A 12,500-nucleotide genomic window follows, 5' to 3' on the forward strand; every position below is an offset into this window, starting at 1 on the left:
TGATTCATAGACAGATCGCGTTGGATTCTCTCGGCTTCAGTGCACTACGATCTATCCACAATCTCCACTTTCCCTCTGTCTATCCCTCATTTTTCCTTCTATCCATTCGCCTCTTTCTATCCCTCCTCCAGGGTTAGTAAAAACCAGAGGCCATAAGGCTGCAACAGTTATCCCGGGGACCTAAATCTTTTCTGGCCTTTTGAAGAGATTTCCATTCATGAACTACCCCCACACATCACCTTCCGCCGTTTCTCTCTCTCTCTCTCTCTCTCTCTCTCTCTCTCTCTCTCTCTCTCTCTCTCTCTCTCTCTCTCTCTCTCTCTCTCTCTCTCTCTCTCTCTCTCTCTCTCTCTCTCTCTCTCTCCCTCTCTTTCTCTCTCTCCCTCTCCTCTCTCTCCTCTCCCCCCCTCTCTCTCCTCCTCTCCCCCTCTCCCCCCCTCTCTCCCCCTCTCTCCCCCCTCTCTCTCCCCCCCCCCTCTCCCTACCCCCCCCCTCACCCCCCCTCCTATCTCTCTCTCTCTCTCTCTCTCTCTCTCTCTCTCTCTCTCTCTCTCTATCTCTCTTCTCTCTCTCTCTCTCTCTATCTATCTATCTATCTATCTATCTATCTCTATCTCTATCTATCTATGTCTGTCTATTTTCCTTTTTTTCCATTCGTTTTGCCTCTCTTTTTCTCTTTTCATTCTCTCTCTTTCTCTTTACTCTCCTCTTTTCTCTTTTTCTTCTCTCTCTCTCTCTCTCTTTCTCTTCCCGCGGCCTTGTTTATACACTGCGGAACACATCAGAAAATTGGATTGGAGATATCAGATGCAGGGAACGGGATTATAAATTTGGAGATAACGATAACGCCACAGTAAGTTAATGTGATTTAAAGGCGTGTGAACAGGAGTTGCCGCGACACGCTACCCTGGAGGGCTGGTGTCACGTGACTAAACTGTTAGGTATTTTTTTTTACTGGTCTGCGTTTGTGTGTGTGTGCGTGTGTGTGTGTGTGTGTGTGTGTGTGTGTGTGTGCGTGTGTGTGTGTTTTATGTATATTTACACGCGATATGTGCGGCTGTATACGTTAAAGAAAAGCTCTGTATGCGAAAAGGAAGGTTATAAAGGTCGCGCAGAAAGGGAGGGTCTGTAGATTAGATCCGAGGAGACGAGAGTGGTGATAGACGGCGGGTTAAGGGAGAGGAGGGGCGACGAAGAGGGAAGCAGACAGGAGAGTGGAAACGCGTGGGGAAATACGAAGGTGGAGAAAAGAGGGGAAGGCAGGAAAGAAAACTGACAGGAAAAGAGTTAGGTCTGAAAAAGAAATGCTGAGAAAGAGAGAAAGAGTCACGGAGAGAGAAAAAAGAATCAGAGAGAGAGAGAAAAAAAAAAGAGAAAAAGCGTCAGAATCAGAGAGAGAGAAAAAAAAAAGAAAAAGCCAGTCAGAATCAGAGAGAGAGAGAGAGACAGAGACAGAGATAAACAGAGAGAGACAGAGAGCCAAAGCTACATGACTAGAAGCCGAGACGCATAAACCAAAGACGCTGAGAGAGAAAAAAAAATAATAAGATAAAAACTTTTAAAAACTCAGCATGCAGCCCTAAATCCCAAGGGCGATGATAGGACTCCCGGCGAAGAGATTCCTGGCGGGCTAATAAGGTGGCGCCGTGAGATTATCCCGGCCGTAATAAAGTGTCACCATTAAACCTGCTTCCGGAGAAATACTGGCAGGCTGTAATTTGGCCGGGTTGAAAAATCGGTCCTTCTTGAGACTAAGATGGCGGGGATAATTACACGTTGTTTGGGGGTGAGGGGAGCACCAGGGGAGGGAGGGAGGGTGGGGTAAGGAGGAAAAGGGTGAACGGAGAATAGGCTTAGGGTAGGGTATGGAAGAAGGGAGGGTAAAAGGGGCACGGGGGTGGTAGAAAAATGAAGGGGTTTTGAGTTATTGAAAGGGTGGGTGGATTGGACTAGCTTATGGGAATGGGGTGGCGTTTAGGGGCGTAGGGGTGGGGAAGTAAGCCGCAAGGCGGGGTTTAGGGAAATATGGGTAGGGGGCAGGCTTTAGGCTGATAGAGGTGGAGCAATAGGGTGGTAGACGGGGCTCAGGGAAATGTGGGTGGAACTTTGGGGTAGGATGCGAGGTTTCGGCTGAAGCACTAGGATGGGAGGCGGAGCCAAGGGTCATATGGGTAGAACATGAGGGTAAGAGGCGGGGTTTGGGGTATGTAGATGGAGCGTTAAGTTTGAAGTTGGGGCTTACGGGAATATGGGTGGAGCTGTAGATTTAGCGGGGTTAATGGAAATATAGGCGGAGCTTTTGGGCAGGAGGAGAGGCACAGAGGAACGGGGGAAGTATTTGGGGAGTAGAAGAGAGTATCAGGGATATGGAAAGGGAGTCCGGCGTGCGAACTCTACGAGACAGGATGCCAAAAAAAGAGGATTCATCGTGTAGTTTTAAGAAGATAAGAAGCATGATGGAGGCCCTAAGCCATAAGATGTAACGGTGATGAGGACGAAGAGCGATGCAATTTGCGGGAAAGGGGTGAAGGAAGCGTTTAGCAAGAAAGAATGTGCTGGGAGAAAAAATGCTTCATGCAGAAAATGATACGGGGAAGGGAAAAATACACATCGCGTTCCCGGAACCGACTGTGGTGTGTACAGAAGGATGGATGTTATTCGAGGAAAATGAATTGCAAATGTGTGAATGAAAAAAATAGTCTAAGGGGAGGCAACATCAGCGGTAATTTAATCTAGCGCAATATAATTGGTTTGTATTGTCAGCCGAGGGGCGACCCCGAGGCAGGTCGGCGCGGGTGTCAGAACGCTGCCCGCGGCTCTGTGTCTCCGAGGCTCGTGTGTCTATCGTCGCCACCCAGCATTAACGAGAACGTGTACGGCTTGTTGATAATTAGGGTCGGGTTCATGCGTCCCATGTGGTGCGCGGCGGGGATCTGTGGGCCGGAGTAGAGGCGGGATGGTTTTAAAGGGGAGAGGCATGTGTGGGTAGTAAATTGGCCGGTGTGAGTTTTTTTTTATGATGTGCGTTGCCCAGGATTTGGTACGTCTGTCACTCGGTTCCTCGTCAAGTCATTCGTCATGTCTTGTGTAAGTAGACTTGGTATTTGGTATCACTCAATAGTCGTGTGCAGCTGATGGAATACACTTCAACATTCTCTTTGGCGTAAATCATTCAACACTTCAATCTTCTTAAAACGTAGGGATGAATCAGTCAAGTCATCTGGCATACCGGCGGCTGTATCTGAGGTACTCAAAGTCACTCAGCACAACATTTGTAAGTCAGCGATTGTCTCCTATGTAAGTCAGGACATCTCGTGTATGGCAGTATGCACTTAATTGGAGAGCCAGGCGACATCTTACGTAAGTCACTCAACAACACACGTTTAGAACAGTGATCACCTCATCCACAATGCTCTCTACAGGTCATCCACAAGTCCACAATCACACGCCACCCTTGGGACTTTTCGTATTTCAGGGACGAGGAACACTTCTATATCAAATGCCCATAGACTGGAGGCCATTTTGCAATACAGTGGGACGGTAACTATCCTGAGCGAGATTTTGGGAATGTGCATTTTCACTTGATATTCATTAGAAGAAAGGTGATAATTGATAAGACGGCATTTATACGAATTTCAGATGAAAAAATTAAGGGATGAATTGTTAAAATCCACATCACAATGCGACAATGAAATATCCCAATATCTTGCCATTCTTCAACGTGAAGCATGTCATTGTTCACTCAATTATTATTAATGCTAGACTGGCGTTTCAGGCAGTTTCATCAGTGTGATTGACCTCATTGTAACTTTTCCTTTGTAGTTTGTTTCGCGCAGTTTTTCCCAGGGGTCTGTCTTCCGCATGGTTTCGCTCCTTTATTGCAGCACGATTGCTGTTTTGCCCAAGTTTCATTACTGTTTGATCAGCTTTATTTGCTGTGTCCCTTTTCATGTCAAGTAATCAGATTTAAGCTCGGCAGAAATGAATTTCTTAATATGAAGATGAGATTCAAGAGTGTCTGTTTTTTTAAATTCTCCCTCGTAGGCATTCGTTTTTTTTTTAATCGGAAGTTTTTTTGTCTTCATTTCTTCTTAATAGTCACTCAATATCTTTTCTTCTGTCATCAGATGATGATCCAAATGCTGGTGCTTATGAGGTTGATTCTAGTACTCTCACATGGCCAACGCCTGTTTCTGTTGGGTGAATGTTATTAACTAGGTGACTTTTTAGGTCTAGCCGGAGCTGCTTATAACTACGAGGGTATCCCAAGTTTAAAAGCACATTTAATGTTTCAGGTTCAGATTGTTCCTGATTTTTATGCCTTTGTTCCGGCGAAGTAGTATAGGCCTTGTATTCCTACTTGAAAATGCTGTTTCTCTGTTTTTTAAGGCTTTTAACGACTGCATAATATAATTTAGTCATGCAGGTCTGCCTTGCACAGGATCTTTCATATGGTTTAGACAGACAAGGCATTGTATCCTCCAGGCTCTCGTGACAGCACCTCTTTTCAAACGATACACACTTGGAAGTCGTGTGCATTTTACCCCCACAGGATTTAGGATAATTCTCACTTCGTCCCACATGTTTCCGCGCCTACACTCCCCACCTCTTGCTTCAAAACGGGATGTTATGACCCACCCTCCGAGACACCTCATTTCTACACTGTTTCAGCTTCACAGGTCCAGGCAAGTGCAGACGATTCTCACACGATTTCCTTCTTATCCCACGCTGTCTTGCATCACGAGATCCTTCACCAAACGTTCAAAGTTTCCAGGAGGCGTTCGTGACTTGGTGTGTTGCAGGTGGCTAGGATGTGTTAGTCCACGGCTGTGTGGACTTCCGCGGAAAGTTTGTGGAAATTATTGCGAACGTCATAGTTAGTTTTGGCATTTTTATCATTGTTTGTATTATTGCAATTGCTATTATTATCATTGGTGTTATTGTTATCATTATTATCATTATCATTATTATTATTGTTGTTATTATTATTATTATTATTATTATTATTATTATTATTATTATTATTATTATTATTTCTATTATTATTGTTATTGTTATTACTACTACTACTAATACTGCTACTACTACTACTACTTCTACTATTACTATTATTATTATTAGCATTAGCATTATAATGATAATAATAATAATAATTATTATTATTATTATTATTATAACTATTATTAGTCATTATAATTATTACCATCAACATCATCATCATTATTATTATTGTTATTATCATTATAGTTTTTGTTGTTATTATTATTATTGTTATTAGTATTCTTGTTATTATTAGCATTATTATTATTATTATCATCATTATTATCAGCATTGTTGTCATTAGTATTCTCATTCTTATTTTTATTATTTTTAATGTTGTTATTGTTATCATTTGTATAATCATTTTCATTGTTAGACTTATTACGGTGGCCTGCTGCCAAACAACGCCCGATCTTAGATATCCATGCAAACGTTTCTTAATTAACCGGAAGAGTTGCGAGGTTAAAAAGCCGTTCTGCGTGGCAAACATTGGTTTATTGCCATTTGCAATTTCAGATGTTTGACTACACCTCAAAGGGTTTGCGCTTAGTTGCCCGGAAGCCAAACGGTAAAATTGGGTAAATGTAAACTAGTTAGGAAAAGAAAAGATTTCTTCCCTGTTTCTAGACTGGTAAATTGGGCTCACACGCTCGCACCGGCGAAGGAGAACGGGTGACAGGTTAATGCCGTAATTCGGGTCACATGCTGAATAATAAAATGGCGTGGTACATGTTTTGCGTTGGTATGTACGTTCAAGGGAAAGAGGAGACCGAACGCGGATGATTATCCAGCGAAAGCTTTTATTGAGTATTAATCTCTCCCTCAAGTTCCCAAGTTGGCCCAACTATCTAATACTGCCTCCCATATATCGTCCCACACACCAGCGCCACATCTTGTCTCGGTCGAGCAGCTGTGCCGGAACGCAGTAGCTTATACGAACCGGGACAGCCGCACAGTCGCCCGGCAAAGAAGTTCCGCTACAGCTAATATCACCGTCACAGCGCACACAGTAGGAATGGTAATAATGCCCACGACTGTATAATGTACTTGGATCTGAAGCACAGAACTCGACCTCTGCAAAATTGGATCGTTGAAAAGGGCTTTATAAAAAAGGGTCTGATGAAAAAGCTATATTAGCAGCCAGTGGATGACGCAAAAGGTTTCACTCCCCTCGTCTTGCTCTACGGTGAAGCTTCAACGTAAAACGATCGCCTGGTGGATGTAACATTTCGCCGCTGTGAATTTGCAATTAGCGTCCATCAAGCCAGCGGTTCAAATAATACACTTGATGCAATTACGTACTGGTGATTATAAGAAAACGGGTTTCTAATAACCTTGGCTGCCGGGTAACGCAGCGGTCGGATACAATGGACTGCTGATAAAGTTCTTCGTTGATTTATTGTTACATTAATTAAACGCGGCTACGTCAAGCCAAGCCGTTGATAAAACGCGGGCGCAACAAATTGAACTGCCGTAAATTCGGCGACCATTTTGGGTGATGCACTCGCAAGGAGATTTCTGCTTTGAGGGCCTCGATTCTAAATTTTGTAAGTTTAAATGAAATGTAATAATGCGGATGGTATTTTCTCGAATATATTGCGCATTTCGTACCGCGTCTTATTTGCGTTCCCCCATTTTCGACGCTGGAAATTACTTTGTCTATTCTCTTTCTCGTTCGCCTTCCTTCACTCTCCTTTGCTGATTTTCCTATTTTTTTGTCCGATCTCTCTCTTACTCTCTCTCTCTCTCTCTCTCTCTCTCTCTCTCTCTCTCTCTCTCTCTCTCTCTCTCTCTCTCTCTCTCCTCTCTCTCTCTCTCTCTCTCTCTCTCACTCTCTCTCTCTCACTCTCTCTCTCTCGCTCTCTCTCTCTCTCTCTCGCTCTCTCTCTCGCTCTCTCTCTCTCTCTCTCTCTCTCTCTCGCTCTCTCTCTCTCTCTCGCTCTCTCCCCCTCTCCCTCCCTCCTTCCCTCCCTCTCCTTCTGTTTGTCTGTCTATCTATATATTTCTCTCTCTCTCTCCTTCCTCCCTTCCTTCTCTTTCTCCCTCACTTTCTCGGCATGAAAGCAGCAACGCCGCAGCAGGCACAGCGCCGCCCGCGCACCGTCCCCGCCAATTCCAGCAAACCTCGTTCGACTCCGCGTCTGAATAAAGTTGCTTTCGATATATAATTTCGGTCGACAGGTAAGTGACATTTTCAGGTCTGCGATTCACTTCCGCATTGTATTGTCTTCACGCTGGGACATCTCCGCATCCCGCACACGCTGGGGTTGGGGTCGTTTTGGGGTGGCTAGGAGGGGATGGGGGGTTAGGGGGCAATGGGGGGGCAGGTCTGAGGTGTTTGGGAAGAGGGAGGGAGGGGGTAGATGGAGGGCGGGGAGGAGTGGGGGTAGGAGGGGAAAGGGGAGGCTAAAAGTGGGGAGGCTGAAATTGGGGAGGTGAGGGTTTCAAAGGGGAAGGGGAGGTGAGTGGTTCAAAGGGGAGGGAGGGAGAGGAGGATGGGGGGGCAGGAGGAGAAAGGGGAGGCTAAACGTGGGGAGATGAGGGGTTCAAACAGAGGGGGGGGGGAGAGGGGAGACAGAGAGTGGGGAGCTAAAGGAGACGGAGGTGTCAGGAGGCGGGGAGGGAGTGGAAGACGGTAGGGAAGCGAGGTGTAGAGGAAGATGGAGGAATTGGAGCCAACACAGATATTAAATTTTTTTCTCTTTTTTATTATATTCCCCGACCCAAACTTTCCAAGAAGCCAAATAACCAACTTTTGTTCTTGGTTACCCTAAATAATTTCCTTACCGCGGTGTTAGAACATTCCCTAAAGAAAATGGGAAGGAAAAAGGAAATGGGATAATTTTCTGAAGGGACAAGGAGGAAAAATTGCATCTGAATTATAATCAATGGATCCAAATCTTGAACCATATGCTAATACACTCACGGGACGCACAGACTTATAAGAATTAATACAAATGTAGATAAAAATCCTAAACTGCTTACCAGATGTTATGAAACACGTCATTTCTAACATTCCAGACGTTTTGTACAAACGAGAAATATATATATATATATAGAGAGAGAGAATGAATGAATTGCAAAGGAAAGGGAAATGGCAAGAAACAGAAAGAGAGACAATGAAAGAACAAGAGAGCTTGACGCATGAAAACGTGGAGCATCAAAGACACACACGCAACAACCTTCAAGATTAAATTCCCTTTGAGCGCTAGACAGTTCCTGGCGCGCTTTCCCTTCTACTCCCACTCCTCCCCTCCCTTCTAACCCTTACCAGCCTTCATTCCCTCCCCCCCCCTCTCCTCCAACTCCTTCCAGCCTCCATTGCCTCCCCCCCTCTCCTCCAACCCCACCGCTACCCTTTCCAAACCCCATTCCCCTCCTACCTTCTCCCCCCTCCACCCCCTGGCACTCCCCTTCCTATCCTATCCTCTCTTGCAACCCCCTAGTAACCCCACCCCTCCCCCCTCTCCCTCCCTCATTCCTTCCCCTCTTGACTCCCCCTCCCCGTCCCCCTTCCCCTCCCTCCCCCACAGGACTCGGCGCAAGGATTCCTCCGAAGACAAACGAATGTGAGGGCGGCGAGAGGCGGACTTTTCCCGCCGACGGTTCGCGGCCGACGGGGCGAGGGAAGGCCGGGGCGGCGCGCGGTCTGCTGGCCTTTCGTTGCGGGGCGGGAGGGTCTGCTGCTGTGGCTGGCTGTGTGTGTATGCAGGGATTGTCCTTATTGAATTATGTATTCATACAAGCGCGCGCACACACACACGCACACACACACACACACACACACACACACACACACACACACACACACACACACACACACACACACACACACACACACACACACACACACACACACATATATGTATGTATGTATGTATGTATGTATATCCATATTTATACACGCATATACATATATATGCATATGCATATATGTATATGTATGCACACACACACACACACACACACACACACACACAACACACACACACACACACACACACACACACACACACACACATATATATATATATATATATATATATATATATATATATATATGTATGTATATATATATATATATGTATATATATACATGTACATATACATATACATATATATATACATATACATATATATATATATATATATATATATATATATATATACATATACATATACATATACATATACATATACATATATATACATATACATATATATACATATATATATATACTTATACATATACATATACATATATATATACAAATACATACATATATCTACATATACATACATACATACATACATACATACATACACACACACACACACACACACACACACACACACACACACACACACACACACACACACACACACACACACACATATATATATATATATATATATATATATATATATATATATATATATATATATATATATATGTGTGTGTGTGTGTGTGTGTGTGTGTGTGTGTGTGTGTGTGTGTGCATTAATTTTTGTGAACAGGCCTTGCGTGTTGTCAAGCGAAACTTGGGATGAAAGAAGTACCTTTTGATTAGGTTTTACCTTATTTAACTTCTTTTTTCTGCTAATACTTCTATTAATGCCATTATTTTTATTGTTGTTGTTGTCATTATTGCTTTTATTATTATTTATTGCTATTATTTTTATATTTTTATTATTGTTGTTGTTATTATATGTTGTCATCATCATATTTTATGCATATGCTTTACTACTAATATATATATATATATATATATATATATATATATATATATATATATATATATATATATATATATATATGTAAATATATATTAATTTTGCTGCATGGTACAAAAAGGAGGTTTTATGCCATGATTCAAGTTCACCTAAAATCTAAAAAGTCGAGGCCGTGAAAAGGTAATTTAATGGCAGTTCGTGCTTATGACAGGAAAGAGGAACCACAAAGAGAAAGGGAGGAAGGGAGACGAAGATAAAAGTTACGAAAAAGAGAAAAATACGGGGTGTGTTAGGGAGAGTGAGAGAAGAAAGGAGAGATAGAGACGAGGGAGATGTGGAATGAGAGTGAGTTAGTGAGTGAGTAAGAGAGTGAGAGTGATTGAATGAGAGAGAGAGAGATTGATTGAGTGAGAGAGAGAGGGGGGGCACACAGAGAGAGAGAAAGAAAAAAGCGGGTTTAGGAAGAAGGGAAAGAAAAGTAAATAGCCAAAGAGAAAAGAGATGAGTTTAGAGAGAAAGAGAGATAAAAAAGAGAAATATAAGATAAAATAAGGAAGAGGGCGAGAGTAAAAGAGAGAGAGAGAGCACCAGAGAGGGGGGTTCAGAGGGAGAAAGGGAGAGACGACAAGAAAGAAAGAGAGAAAAAAGGCGAGTGGCAGAACAAGAGCGCGAGAAGGGTTCCCAGCGCGCCAGCCTCCCGCAATACAATTTCTAGAAGCTTCGAGAACAACCTGGAAATATCAGGAATGTCGTAGGGTTGTAGCTTGGGAAAAATATTTATAAAGAAAATCTCTTTTCCCGCTGACTTTTTTTTAGCGTGGAGGAAAGCCCGAATAACGTTTTAAGGAGTGTGAGATGTTTAATTAAATACCATTGTAGAACTTAGGCGAGGCTTTATAACATCAAAGAAAACCATTTTTTTTTTTGGAGGTTCGTTTGTATTTCTCTAAGATATTTTTTTTTTTGAGAGAGAAAGTCGGAATGTCGGAAGTTGAGAGATTTAGCGGTTGTGTTTCCCCGAGGTTGATTTTGTTCATGTTCAGATCACAGGCCTAGGGGAATTCATCGGCCGTGTTCAGTTTCGTTCATTAAAGAGCTGGGCGGTGAACAAAGTATCATACTGCCTTTTCGATGATAGTTTGTTGAAGAATGATGATTTAATTTTGATGTGTTTAATTCATCAGACAGACATGAAGATTGCTTCAATGTTGGTGTATGAGCCTTCTTTTATATTTACAGTCCATTATTTTCATCAGCTTTATCATTCAGACTTCCAAAAGAGAATAGAAAACATGACGACACTTTTTTTTCCTCGAGGGCTGAAAAGGTAAGAATTCTTATTACAAAGATGCAGTGGTCCTCTCACGCCGACCCGCACTCAAATTAATTTCCCCTAGTGTGGCCTTCTGTGACTTCCCCCTTCCCCCACGCACCCCACGCCCTTCTTCCTACACCCCAAAACCTCCCCTCGCCCCTCTCTTACACTCCCGTGCCCCCTCCCCACCCCTCCCAACCTCTTGCGCTGGAGGGTCCTAGTGCGTCAAAAGACTGGATTAATGTCCGCTTGGAACGGCGTCCTCACTCTGTAAGACCGCCATTATTATTTTTTTATTATTGTTATGGCGGGGATTATCGATGTTGCCCTCTCTGTCTGACGGTCGATAGAGTATGTTTTAGTCCTTAATTATGTGCAGAATTTGGTCAAAAACAGGCATTGGTCTTTTTTGTTTGTTTGTTTGTTTTGCTCTGTTCCTTTCCCTATCGTTGAACTGATCCCGCTACATCACTCTCCGATCCCCCGCCCCATCGTCTCTCTCGCCCTTATCCTGTGGCATTACTACCTACCTCGTGCTGATCCCGACCCGTCAGCCCTTTTCCCCTCTGCTAAGCGAGTGGAAAGAGCCCACGAGTGCAAAAAATATACTCTTTTATTTTGCGCGCCCAGTTAATTGGCGACGTCCTTATCACGACATCAGTATAGATGGATACGTAGATCAAAAGCAGGGTGAATCCCTGATCCCTTATCCTGTATCCCTAATCCTAACTTTAATTTTGAATATTTCAGTCCCTGGAAATTGCGAATTAGACGCTGTGCTACACACTTGCAAACTGTTGCGTCTGCACTGCAAAGCATAAACGCACAATGGCCAATAAAGGCAGTTTGAACGGGTCATTATGATTTTTCCCCCTTTCAGTGGTGCAGCCAGCAGCGCCCTCTACCTTCCTGTGGGTTAGGATAGGGTGCCCTTGGTTAGGTCTCCCTCGTGGAGGCCCTTTGCGATAGGTTCCGGAGAGGGGAGGGCGCAGGGCGGAGGGGGGCTCGAAGTGGAAGAGTGAGTCGGTGCTTTCCGGCTGTCTGGGGCCATTTTGGTTGGGGCCTTTCGTCCTCCCTCTTGCGCTGTCTTGGTCGTTGTTTTTGTTGTCATCATTGCGATTGTAGTGTTTACTATAGTTTATAGCGTTTACAAATACTACTAGTTTTGGTATCGTTATTGCAGTTATTGTTATTATCATCATTATTATTAGTAATAGGATAAGCATTATTGTTGATGTATTTATTATTTTTTTATTATTATTACTATTGTTATTATTATTATTATTATTATTATTGTCATGGTTGTTGTAGTTGCTGTTGTTATCATTATTATTTTCACGCCGCGACAACGTTATGATAAAAAATTCAAAATCCTCAACGTGTATTTATGAAAGAATCTCATTAGCACCAT

The 12,500-nt window shown here is 43.3% G+C and overlaps 1 protein-coding gene across 2 annotated transcripts in view; it reads left to right on the plus strand.

Moving 5' to 3' along the window:
• The window catches only part of sif (still life), a gene marked incomplete at its 3' end in the record, with an annotated part of 557,800 nt that overhangs the window by 402,920 nt on the left and 142,380 nt on the right, over positions 1 to 12,500 (plus strand).

Source organism: Penaeus vannamei, chromosome 8, assembly GCF_042767895.1.
Source record: "Penaeus vannamei isolate JL-2024 chromosome 8, ASM4276789v1, whole genome shotgun sequence".
NCBI lineage: Eukaryota > Metazoa > Arthropoda > Malacostraca > Decapoda > Penaeidae > Penaeus > Penaeus vannamei.